Source organism: Tamandua tetradactyla, chromosome 11 (assembly GCF_023851605.1).
Source record: "Tamandua tetradactyla isolate mTamTet1 chromosome 11, mTamTet1.pri, whole genome shotgun sequence".
NCBI lineage: Eukaryota > Metazoa > Chordata > Mammalia > Pilosa > Myrmecophagidae > Tamandua > Tamandua tetradactyla.
The window spans coordinates 52,945,861-52,959,229 of NC_135337.1; the positions used below are offsets into that span (position 1 = coordinate 52,945,861).

Genomic DNA, 13,369 nt, shown 5'->3' on the forward strand with positions numbered 1-13,369 from the left:
TACTGCTGGGTGAAAGTGAATCCTCTGAATGAAGAGCATAAACATTCTCTCTTGGTGATGTTATATTGTAGAAGGGCTATTGGAAATTATATCTAAGTTCCTCAGAATATTATAGTAATTGTTAAGAAAACAGCAGAAGAGCCCAAGGATATCATATGCATGAATGCCATTTAATACTTAAATAGAAATCATTTAGAAGCAACAACTTAAAAAAATATGAAGTGCCTTGAATCAGGAACTAAAAGATACAATTTAGCAATTGGAGCTATCAATAATTAAAATTATTTTATTAGAGAAGTGTGTTTATAGAACAATTAAGAGTAAAATATTGGATTCCCATATAGTACCCCACCAACAACACAGTGCTTACGTGTAGAACATTTGTTACAATTGATGATAGCACTTTTTAATAATTTTATTATTTTTATCATTAATTACCATTGTTACACTTGATTAAAGATTATTAAAATAGTATTATTAACCATCATCCATATTTTACACTAGGAATATTTTTCCCATTTACCACCTATTATTAACACCTTGTACTAGTGTCATATGTCTGCAATAATTTATGAGAGAAAATTATTATACTTGTACTATTAACTGTAGTCCATCATCTACAATAGGATTCAATGTGTTATACAGACCTATGCTTTATCTTTTAATTTTTATTTTAGTAACATAACCTAAAGTTTCCCCTTTTAACCATATTCACATATATAATTCAGTGCTGTGAATTATACTCACAATGCTGTGGTACCATTGCCACCATCCATTTTCAAACCTTTAAAATCACTGAAATAGAAATTGTGTACAAATGAAGCATCAGCTCTCCATTATTTAAAACCAATCTATCCCCTGGTAACCTATATTCTAGATTCTAACTCTACAGCCTTTCATATTACCATTATTCATATCAGTGAGAGCATACAATATTTTTCTTTTTCTGTCTGGCTTATTTCACTCAGCATTCTGTGTAACACTTTTAGTTTTCTTTCTTTCTCTTTTGTAATAGTAGGAATTCTAGTGGGTATGAAATGATATCTCATAGTGATTTTGATTTGCATTTCCCTAATAGATAGTGATGTTGGGAATTTTTTCAGGGGCTTTTCAGCCATTTCTAGATCCTCTTTGGAGAAATGTCAATTCAAGTCTTTAGCCCATTTTTTTCATTGAATAATTTGTCTTTTTATTGTTGAGTTGTAGGATTTCTTTGTATATTCAGGATAGCAAACCTTTATCAGATAAGGATTTCCAAATATTTTCTCCCATTGAATAAGTTGCTTTTTCACTTTTCTGAAAAAGTCCTTATAAGCACAAATGTTTTCAATTTTGGGAAAGTTCCATTTATCTATTTCTTCTTTCATTGTTTGTGGTCTGGGTATAAAGTCTAAGAAACCATTACATACCACAAGCTCTTAAAGATGCTTCCCTGCATTTTCTTCTAAGAATTTTATGGTCCTGATTCTTATATTGAGGTCTTTGATCCATTTTGAGTTCATTTTGTATAAGTTGTGACATAGGGTCCTCTTTCATTATTTTTCATACAGATCTCCAGTTCTTCCAAACCTGTTTGTTGAACAGACTATTGTTTCCCAATTGATTGAGCTTGGCAATGTTGTAAAATTCTATTGACCATAGATGTAATGGTCTATTTCATAACACTCAATTTTATTCCATTGGTTATTTTACCTATTCTTCTGTCTGTACCATGCTATTTTGACAACTATAGTTCTGTAATATGTTTTAAAAGACAGTAAGTGTGAGTCCTTCATCTTCATTCTTCTTTTTCAAGATATTCTGCCTATGTAGCCTCCCTTCTCCTTCCAGATAAATTTGAAAATCGATGTTTCCATTTCTTCAAAGTAGGCTGTTGGAAATTGCAAAAGTTTGGGAGACTTTTTAATGATATTTAGTTTCCCAATCCATGAGCACAGAGTGTCCCCTCACTTACTTATGTCTTTTTTTGTTATTTTTAGCAATGTTTTCTAGTTTTCTCTGTATAAGTCTTTTACATCTTTGGTTAAAATTAGTCCTAGATAGTTGATTATTTTCCTTGCTATTATAAATGGAATTTTTTCCTGACTTCCTCTTCAGATTGCTCATCACTAGTGTACAGAAGCAAATTATTTTTGCATGTTGTTATTGTACCCCACTACTTTGTTGAAATAGTTTGGCTCTAGTAATTTTATTGTGGATTTTTAGGGATTTTTCTATATACAAGATCATGTCATCTGCAAATAATAAAACTTACTCTTTCCTTTCCAATTTGGATGATTTTATGTCTTTTTCATGCCTTCTCTGTCTAGACCTTCCAGTTCTATGCTGAATAACAGCAGTGGGCATTCTTGTCTTGTTCGTAAGATTAGAGGGAAAGCTTTCAGTCTTTTCACCATTGAATATGATGTTAGCTTTGGATTATTTATGTCCTGTATCATGTTGAGGAAGTTTCTTTCTTTACTTATTTTTGTAAGTGGTTTTATCAATAACAGATGCTGAATTTTGTCAGATGCCATTTCTCTGCCAATTTAGAGATGGTCATGTGTTTTTTTCCCTCATTTTGTTGATATAGTGTATAATATTACTTGATTTTCTTGTAATGACCCACCCTTGCATATCTGAGCTAAAACCCACTTTGTCATGGTGTGTAATTCTATTAATGTGCTATTGGATTTGATTTGCAAATATTTTTTGAGGATTTTTTGCTGCTATATTCATAAGCGATATTGGTCTATAATTTCCTTTTCTTGTACTATCTTTGTCTGTCTTTGGTATCAGGGTGATTGGTCTTATAGAGTAAATTAGCTAGTATTCCTCCTCTTCAGTTTTTTTAGGAGTTTAAGCAAGATTGTTATTAATTCTTCTTGGAATGATTGGTAGAATTCATTTGTGAAGCCATCTAATACTGGACCTTTCTTCATTGAGAGGTTTTTGATGAATGATTAAGTCTCTTTACTTGTAATTGGTCTGTTGAGATCTTCTTTTTCTTCTAGAAACAATGCAGGTTGCGTGTTTCTAGGAATTTGTTAATTTCATCTATGTAGTCTAATGTGTTGGCAGTTGTTCATATTTTCCTATTATGATCCTTTTTATTTCTGTGGGGTCAGTAGTAATGCCCCCCTCTCATTTCTGATGCTATTTATTTGCATGTTCTCTCGTTTTTCCTTTATCAGTCTAACTAAGGCTTGTCAATTTTATTGATCTTTTCAAAGAATCACATTTTGGTTTTGTTAATACTGTCTTTTGTTTTATCAATTCTCAATTTTCTTTCTTTCTGCTTTAATCTTTGTTATTTATTTCCTTCTACTTGTTCTGGAATTAGTTTCTGCTCTTCTTTTTCTAGTTCCTCTAGGTGTACATTTAAGTCTCTGATTTTAGTTCTTTTTTTCTTTTTTAATGTAAGAATTTAAGGCTATAAATTTCCCTCACAATACTGCTTTTGCTCCATCCTATAAGATTTGATATATTATGTTCTCATTTTCATTCCTCTCAAGATATTTACTGATTTCTTTGGAATTTCTTCATTGACTAAATGATTGATTAATAGTATGTTATTTAATTTACATATATTTGTAAATTTTCCAATTCCGTGACTGTTATTGATTTCCAGCATCATTCTATTGTGATCAGAGAAGATGCTTTGAATAATTTCAATCCTTTAAAATTTATTGAGACTTGTTTTATGACCCAAAATGTGGTCTAACCTGTAGAAAGAAACATAGGCACTTGAGAAGAATGTATAACCTGATGCTTTGGGATCCAGTGTTCTGTACATATCTGGTAGGTCTATTTCATTTACCACATTATTCAAATTCTCTCCTTCATTATTGATACTTTGTCTAGGTGTTCCATCTATTGATGACAGTGGTGTAGTGAAGACTCCAACTATTATTGTAGAGGTGTTTATTTCTTTCTTCAGTTTTGCTGGTATTTGCCCCATGTATTTTGGGGTATCCTGGTTAATTGCATAGATATTCACGATTGCTATTTCTTCTTGGTTGATTGTCCCACTTATTAGTATATAGTATTATGCTTTGTCTTTTTTATAATGGCTTTTGACTTAAAGTGTATTTCATTTGATATTACTATGGCCACCCCAGCTCTTTTTTTGGTTACTATTTGTATTGAATATTTTTTTCCAACTTTTCACTTTTATCCTATCTAGGTCTTTGTGTCTAAGATGATTCTCTTTAAAAGAAGTAGGTCATTCTTTTTTATTCATCCTGCCAATCTCTGTCTTTTGATTGCGTACTTTTTCCATTAACCTATAGTGTTATTACTGTAGAGGCAGTTCTTAGTCCAGTGATTTTGCCATTTTGTTTTTATATGTCATATCTTTTTTGTCAATCATTTCCTTTATTGCAACCTCCTTTTCTGCATAATTGATCTTTTGTTATGTATTTCACTGATAACTTTCTCATTTCTCTTTCTGTGTATTTCTAAAATACTTTCTTTGTGGCTACTCTAGGGTTTATATTACATTACTGCATCTATAATCTAACAATTTGAAAATATAACAATTAGCTTCAATAGTGTACACGTTCTCTTCTCCCATATCCTTCTTTTTCTCCTCATTATGTTGCTTTTTTTCCCACTTTCCCACTTTTTATTTTTCATGACTATTCTGAAAATGTATTTTCTGTTTTCAATTTCATTCTGGCTCTTATAGGAATTAAAAAAAGTAGAGTTTTATATTGAGGATACAGTATTGTTGGGTTTTGCAGCAATAACTCTTAGTTATTTAACCTTATTTTAGTCACCCTGCTCCAAGCCACACTTTCCTGTCTTTTCCTTTCAATTTGCAGAACTCCCTTTAGTAATTCTTGTAGAGCAGGTCTTTTGTTTACAAACTTTCTCAATTTCTGTGTATCTGTGAATATTTTGAACTCCTCTTATTTTTGAAGGATAGTTTTGTCAGATTAAGAATCTGGGAATGGAGGATTTTCTCTTTCGGTACCTTAAATATATCTGGCCTCCATGGTTTCTGATAAGAAATAAGTACTTAGTCTTATTGAGGATCTCTTTTATGTTACAAATCACTTTTCTCTTGCTGCTTTCAGGATTTAGCTTTATTTTGGGTATTTGACATTCCAGTTAGTGGGCATCTCAGAGTAAGTCTGTTAGGACTTATTCTGTTTGGAGTATGTTGCAGTTTTTGGACATGCTTATTTATATCTTTCAGAAGAGTTAGAAAATTTTGGGCTATTATTTGCTCACATTTTCTTTCTATCCTTTTTCCCTTCTCTTCTCCTTTTGAAAAACCCATGACATATATGCTTGCATGCTACATGCTGTCATTTGAATTCCTGAGACATAGCTCGATTTTTTTCTAGTCTTTTCTCTATCTGCTTTTCTGACTGTATGATTTTACTTTTCTGTCTTGTTGTTTGGCTTTTGTTTCTTCTTCTTGTTCAGATCCGCTGCTATATGTTTCTACTATATTTTCAATCTCTATTATTGTGACTTTAATCCCCATAATTTATGTTATGCTTCATTTATAGTTTAAAATTCTTCTTTGTGGTCACACATTGTCTTCTTATATTCCTTTTCACTTATCCATATTATCCTTCATCTCCTTGAGTTGATTTATGAGATGTGTATGAACTTCTTTGATTAATTGTTCCTAATTCTGCACTTTCTCAGAATCTAAATTCATCCCCTTGACTGAGTCATATATTCCCATTTACTAATATGGCTTGCGATTTTTTTCTCATGTTTGGGCATCTGATTATCTCAATGAGTTAACTCTGAATGTCAGTTTCTCCCTCCTATCTAAGATTTTATTGTTGATTGGGTTTGTGTAAAGGCTCTTTTTGATGGTTGGTCCCACTTATTCTAGACCTTCAGAGTAGTCAGTATTTAACTGATTGGATTTCCTCAACTTTTTTTCATTTGATTCTTACCCTGGATAGTGATACAATTTTTAATCCTTCAACTTTTGTACAATTGTTTCACTTCCATAAGAAATCTTCCTTTCTTCTTATCATTCTCTGGCAATCTTGATCTGATCTGTTTGGTTTTTGTGTGGAATTTTCTCTCCAGCTCCTAGAATTTGTTTAAATTCTGTCCCTCACTTGGTCCCCCTCCCCCCCTTTTCCTTACGCTCTTCAGCTCTGGGACCCTCCTGTCTTACAACAGTTCAGTTCATCCTCCCCTCTTTTATTTGTTCTGTGAGACTTTTCCACCTCCATTTCTTCCTCATTATGTTATCCCATTCCAGGGAGGCAGATGGGGTCAATCCAAAAAAGTGGGTTCTCCAGAAAAGTTCATTTTGTGTTTAGGTGGTCCAGCAAATAGAAACAGGATTAAGTGAGCACAACACTTGCTGGTTATTCTACAGCAGTCTCTTCTTTATCCCACCTTGGCCAGGGGGATGCTTTTGTAAGCAGCACTCTTCACTGGCTCATGTTCTGCCTTAGTGTCACTGCAGACTTGGTCCTTGTGCCTGGATATGCATAGAATTCTAAACTGATGCTGGAAGTGGCTCTATAGTCAAGGGTGGGAGTGACCAGGCCACTGCTTCTGAGCAACTTCCAAACTGTGCATGACCAACTGGGGAGAAAGAAGTGGTCCCTCATGTTCAAGACAGAAATTTCCTTACTCATATTTGTCTTTTTCTTCATTTGAGGTGTGTGGAGTCCTTTTCCAATCTCAACCATTCTCCAGCATTCTAAGCAAATGGGATTTGTCTTTTTATTCACTGAATCTCTTTAGAGTTTTTTGTTTTATCAGGGGATGTCTTACATCACCATTTTAATCAAATATCAACAATGTTTTAAATAAAAAGTACTAGGAAATAGCAAAAAATGTTATTTAGAGTAAAAGATTCCTTTTCTAAGGCAAACACTTAAAAGTATTTATGAAAAATTGTGAGGCTATAAAGGAGCAGAATAATCATATTGGATCATCAAAAGATAATATATTTTTTCATTGATGTTGTTTCCTTGTAGACATTCTGGTCTTTCTTACATGGAAAAACATCCCTTATGATAATTGAAAATAATTTTAATATCAGCAAGCAAACTACAACAGGAAAAACTCACAAATAAACTCACAAATAAACTACTCAGCTTTAATATAAGAATGATGGTAATTTCTTGTTTTTCTTAAATGCCACTAATAATGTTTTTGGAGTGCTTAGATGCATGTGCTTCGAAAACTGCAAGTTGAATACAGTGCCTCAGAAATTCTTATTCAGAAAAGTTATCATCTTTGGCCATTACACCTCTTCTTCTGACATTGAAGTCATGTGTTAAATCAGAAGCATAAGATAAAGGAGTAAGAACAAAATGATTTGTAGATGTGTTGATTATACATTGTGTCTGAGGCACATTTCCTTTACTTATTTACCTTCAGGAAGGAATGAACTGAGGCACATGATCTGTTTTTCTATTAAAAGTAGGTACACAAGTAGGTAGCTTTTTGCTTTTTCTAGTTTTTGTCAATTTCCAAACGCATTTTAGATGTATACAACACCCATCTTCTAAAGTTAATTTTTTGTTTCCATAATTGCATTTTTTCCTTAACTGAATTTCTGTAAGAGTTCATATCATACCTTCATCTCTTTTTTCCTCTCATATGTATATATATCTAGCCACACAAAGATATATATGCTAACATAATTACCATACATATTTATGCCTATGGTGAATGTAGAATGCTAATGCTGCCTTGAAGGCATGTTGTGAGTAGCTGTCAAAAAATATCACTTTTTTCTAAACATGCCAATTTTCAGAGTTTTGAAGGCAGTTTAATTCCCTGCATCCAGACAGACAAAAGAATTATGTCTAATCTTTAATTAAATAGTTGATTTATTCTAACAATTACAGAGACCCTCTGTATGTCATTAATACTTTGCTACTTCTACTCGAGGCCTGACAAGTGTTGTACAATATGCATCATTCATTACAATATAATATGCTGATTATTTTCTGAGGAAATGGAAAGAAGTTAAAGGTCTGAAAATCTAAATCAAAAATTCAACTCTAAAAAGTTCAAAAAGAAGGAGCAGTGGCTAAATCAAGGTCTTGAATATATAAGTTTGGCACTAATGTAGCTATTTATTTAAAACTTTTTCATTGTGCATGTATTTTATGTTATTTATCATGCCCCATACTGAGCTGAAAGTTGATGTGAAACACAAGACTTTATAGTATAATAATTAGAAGCTTTGCATTTAGACTAGAGTTTGAATTTGAATTCAAATTAATATCTGGGTTACTTGGGCATGTTACTTGAAATTTGGATTATGATATTTAATTAACAAAATTGTTGCAATAATTAAATGATATAAGGTTTAGAAAGAACTCAGTAAAGTGTCCAGCATTTAGGAAGTTATTAATAAGCAGGAATGTATTTAATGACATTATTTAAAGATTGACTCTGCCGTCTAGAAGCTTACCTCTTAGTCAATCAACCATATCAGCATTTATTATAATTGCTGAGAGATGTGAACAAGTTTCAGTGAAAGCCTGTGTAAGAGACATGCAGTTTATCACAGTACAGTCTCAGAGCTGTAGGAGCAGGCAATATAATAAAGGAGTAAGCAACCCCAGAGTGGTCCAATACTGTGGTCCCAATTGCTGCAGGATGATTTGCCCTGGGCTTAGGTGATGATTCTTGGCTATGTACACTTGAGAACAATCATTTAAAAAAGAAATCTTACGTGAACATAAAACTATACAATACATCATCTAAAATAATAGTAGTTAAGCTCTAAATAAGTATATAGTATATTATGATTTTAAAGACATTTCTATTCCTCAGCATACATTTGGCCATACAATTACAAAGTTGGGAGCAATGTTTGAAGCCTAATTATTTTCCAGAGGCACTCTGCAGAGTAAGGACAAGAACATAAATCTCCCTTTTTGCCACTAGCTCATGGGCCTGTATAATCCACCATACTGGCTGGCTGATTTGTTTGTTGTTTAACCTGCCTTTTTATGTAGATCCTGGATTCACTGATCTGGCAGTATATAAACATGTAGAATCATTCCATTTCTTTTCATCAGTCCAAGACAAGACTTCATTATGTGTTACTTATAAAGTAAGGCTTGTTATTTTCAAATTTGTTTTGTCACAAAAGTTGAGAAATAAGAGAAAGTATTATGTCAAGGAGAATGGCAATGCGTTTCTCAGATTGGCAGTCACCCTGACCCCCTGTTGCTGAAAGAAGCATGCTTTCAGATAGACAGGTCCCTAGGGACACTCAGCAAAGTAGCAATAAGGAATGCATTATGGACATCTTCCACTTTGTGAAGAGGGAGAAATACTGAAGAGCTCATGGGAGAAAAAAAGAGTATGCAGAGAAATGGAATTAGAATGACGGACATTATCTAGTCAACTGAGGAAGATTACAGGTTAGTCATATAGATAACAATTTACTGCCCAAGTTTCTGGATCTTTGTGGCTGAGAATCAGAAAATGCATTCTGAGACAGCCTGCAGTCAGGTTCAACCACATATCTTTATGGAATAAGGAATCATCTAGCTTGGGGGTTCAATTCTCATGGACATTTTTATCCAAGTAGGAAATCGGTTTAAGATGAATATCCAGCATAGCCCTTATGAATAAAATTGCCTCCCAAAAATCATACAGGATACACAGGTAAATTAAAATTTTAGATAAGCAATAAATACTTTTTTCCATAGTATGCCCCAAATAGTTCATGGGACGTATTTATAGTAAAATATGCATCAGGCATAAAAAGTTATTAAAAATGCATTAATTATGTATGTGAAATTCAAATTGAATTGGGCATCCTATATATTTTTTTACAAGGCTAGCAAAGTTCTAATATCTGTCTACTGAATCATAATCTCTGGGGTTATGACCTGGAAACCTCCATATTAAATGTGCCTACTATTTTTTTATGTGTTTCTGTTACTGTTACACTATGGACAGGTTTTTGGGATGAACTAAAAAAAAAACATGTTTCAGACTCACTTATTCTGTTATGTGACTTGGATGAATCTCACTAGACTTTGGGCAGCATCATGGGTAATGCTGTTGTTTTAGTTTTCTAATGCTGCCAGAATGTAGTATACCAGAAATGGGTTGGCTAAATAAAGGAGATTTATTAAGTTACAAGTTTACAGTTCTAGGGCCATAAAATATTCAAACTAAGGTATCCAGAGAAAGGTTCTTCAGCTCAAGAAAGTCTGATGGGTCCAGAACACCTCTGTCAGCTGAGAAGGCACATGGCTGGCATCTGCTAGTGTTTTGGCCTTTGGTTTCAAACAGCTCCCCCAGGAGCATTTTCTTTCTGCGTCTCCAAATGTTTCTGTCTGTGTAGGCTCATAAGCAATTATTCTCCAAGCATCGCCTTTAGCACTCCAGGCATCACCAAATGTTTGCATCTATGCTCCATTGAGCTTTCTCCAAAATATTTCCCCTTTTAAAGGATTCCAGTAAACTAATCAAGATACCCCTTAAATGTGCAGAGTCACATCTCCATCTAGTCAAAGTCACATCTGCATCTAGTCAAAGTCACATCTCCATCTAGTCAAAAGGTTATACCCACAATTGAATGAATTATATGTCCATGAAACAATCCAATCAAAGTTTCCACCCTAAACAGTGGGTCTGCCCCACAAGATTGGATTAGGAAAAGAACATGGCTTTCCTGGGGTACATAACATTTTCAAATCAGTAGAGCTATGTATTACTTTTTCATGTTATCTTTTCTTCCAGAATAGATATCCTGGGTATTTTGGATCATCTCATTATCTTAGCATTACAAATTTACAGATGAACTACCCCAATTTATATTCAATAGTTGTTACTTTACAGAATAAAATGTTTCATATGAACTGCATTATTAATCCCCAAATTACTAATTTTTGTAGTCTCCCATGACTTTTTCCACCAAAAGAATGAAATAATCTTTTGAAACCTATATATTATTAGCTCAATGCTGTTGATTATGTGGTACACATGTGAAACCAGTACAAGTGACATAGCATTAAGCAGAAATAGTTAAATAGAAAAAAAAAAATACCTCAGAGAGAAAACAAATTGAGATGCTCAAGTTTTTTGTGTTGGTGAGAGAGAGAGAAAATTGAATAAAGGATCTCTATATAAGGGAAGATGAATTCAGCAGACCCACTTACCTGAAGAAGTCTATCAAAACCATTAAGCCATATATGCGATGGCACACACAAAATGATTTGCAGAAAGTATTTGTAGAATCCTTGACAATTCAAGGAAAGTAAAACCTTCAACATTTCATGACTGTGTAAAATGGGGGAAAAGAGCAGTGATTGTTGGAGGATTAGGCAAATGATGCATTTTAAAGGCTGAACTCAGATGGGCCACGGTGGCTCAGCAGGCAGAGTTCTTGTCTGCCATGCTGGAGACCCAGGTTCAATTTCCAGTGCCTGCCCATGAAAAAAAAAAGTATACCAATATAAAGGCTGAACTCTAGATAATTTAAAACACTGAGACAGTTGTCTTTGTACTTATTCTTTCATTCTAATACAAGGAAGTGAATTGCATGACTTGTAACAAAGAATATAGTCAAGAATGGATTAACTACCCTAATATGGGTTCTATGAAAACATCGTTGAGAAGGAATCGGTATACCATTTATCCCCATTTTAGCTTAATCTGCTCTATCCTCCTTAGAACCCCCAGAAATGACCAACCCATTGAATCATGTGATCCTATACTTCTAATTAGAAATGTTTAGATTTCCAATATGTTGTCTGCCCAGACATAAATGTTTTCATTCTCTAGATTTTGCCAGAGGCAAGGTAGAAAAAAAGACACATCTATTGCAATGAAGTAATGTTAATGGCTCAGCATTAGTGCATGGGTATATAAACTCCTACTATTCAGCTCTCTCCAGAAATGTCAACACTTGTTCCCTTTGTAATGTTAGAATATTCAGAATTTCCTAAATTTGCATGAGATCTCACTTCATCCTTAATACAACCCTATGTTCTTTGACTTTAGTTAGTTTGTGTGAATTTCTCTTTCTTGAAATTTAATACATTCTAATTCAAATATTAATCTAGTACTCCCCTCTCTTTCTCCCTTCCTTGTACCACATACAAATGGGAAAGGAAACAGGAAATGAATTTTTCACTTAATGGCAAGTTGAAAAGAGTGTTAAATGCACTATAATTTCTGAAGAGAAAATCATCAGAGATTATCACTGTATACCCCATAGATAACTGTACTTAGCAAATCATCATTGCTACAATCTGAGCTACATCCAACAAGGGAGTTGAAATCTTTTTGACTGATGATTTCCCTACATAACCTTTCATCAAGACTGTCACATGAACTTTAATCATTTGGTATAAGATTATAATTACTCTGACTCCTAAAAGCCTACTTTCTTTTTTCCTTTTTGCTTTTTCCAGATCATATCTGTTGTCAGAAAGAAATTTGCAATATACAATTGATGAAGTTTAGACAGTCTGAAGCAATTGCTAAAATGCATATGAATCATTGTAGCTCATGTTGCACTTCAGTATAAAGATGAAAACAAAGCTGCTTGGCTGGTAGTTTTTGCCAATTCATGAAGCAGCATCTATAGAAACTTAGAAAAAAAAAGTTGCGATTTACAAAAATGACTAAATTGTTAATATTGTAATAAATCACATTCACTGACTTCATTGAACCCAGCTCATAGAAAGTATAATTAGATAGTATTTTGGGTCTCAGAAATATAAAGTCAGGTCTGAAATCAGCTGTAATTTATGACTGCCATCATATATGCATAAGAAGTTCAATTAAGTGCATGGTATTAGAAATTGAATTTTATGTTTTTGTAAGTGAAGAATTATGGGTGAATATGCAATTTTGCCTATATGCAGAGAATTTTGAAGTGGTTGAAAAGCAAGGACTTCAGGGACCTGGCTCTCCCAGTTTCCTATTGTTTGTCTCTAGAGCTCCCTTCTTTGCAAAATGAGAATAGTCATTTTACTCACTCTATAGGATTGCTGTGAATTTTAAAAGAAGTAAAACAAATAAATATTCAGCAGTGACTGATACTGAAAAGACTTAGTAAGCAAATGTGATGATTGCTTCGGTAACATATATACTAAAATTGGAATGATACAGAGATTAGCATGGCCCTTATGCAAGATGACATATGAATTTGTGAAGTCTTCCATATTAAAAAAAAAAAAGCAGATATGTTCTAGTTTAAAGCACAGATGACGTTTCATAGCAGACAAAATCCTGTAGTTGAAGTCATTCAACATTTTTGATTATAAAAAGGCTAGATAGAGGGAGGCTAGAGTGAAATGGTTCAACTCTAGGAGAGTCTGAGACTTGCCAAATTTAAATCTCTATTCTAAGCACCAATTTAACGTATACTACAGACAAAATCATATCGGTCCTGACTGTTTATAGA

The 13,369-nt window shown here is 33.4% G+C and overlaps 1 non-coding gene across 1 annotated transcript; it reads left to right on the plus strand.

Annotated features, from left to right (window-relative positions):
- The first annotated feature begins 13,030 nt into the window (after positions 1–13,030).
- LOC143651081 (U6 spliceosomal RNA) lies at positions 13,031–13,133 on the plus strand. Its single transcript, XR_013159824.1, has one exon. It is a non-coding gene; the product is annotated as a U6 spliceosomal RNA (small nuclear RNA).
- The last annotated feature ends 236 nt before the right edge of the window (positions 13,134–13,369 follow it).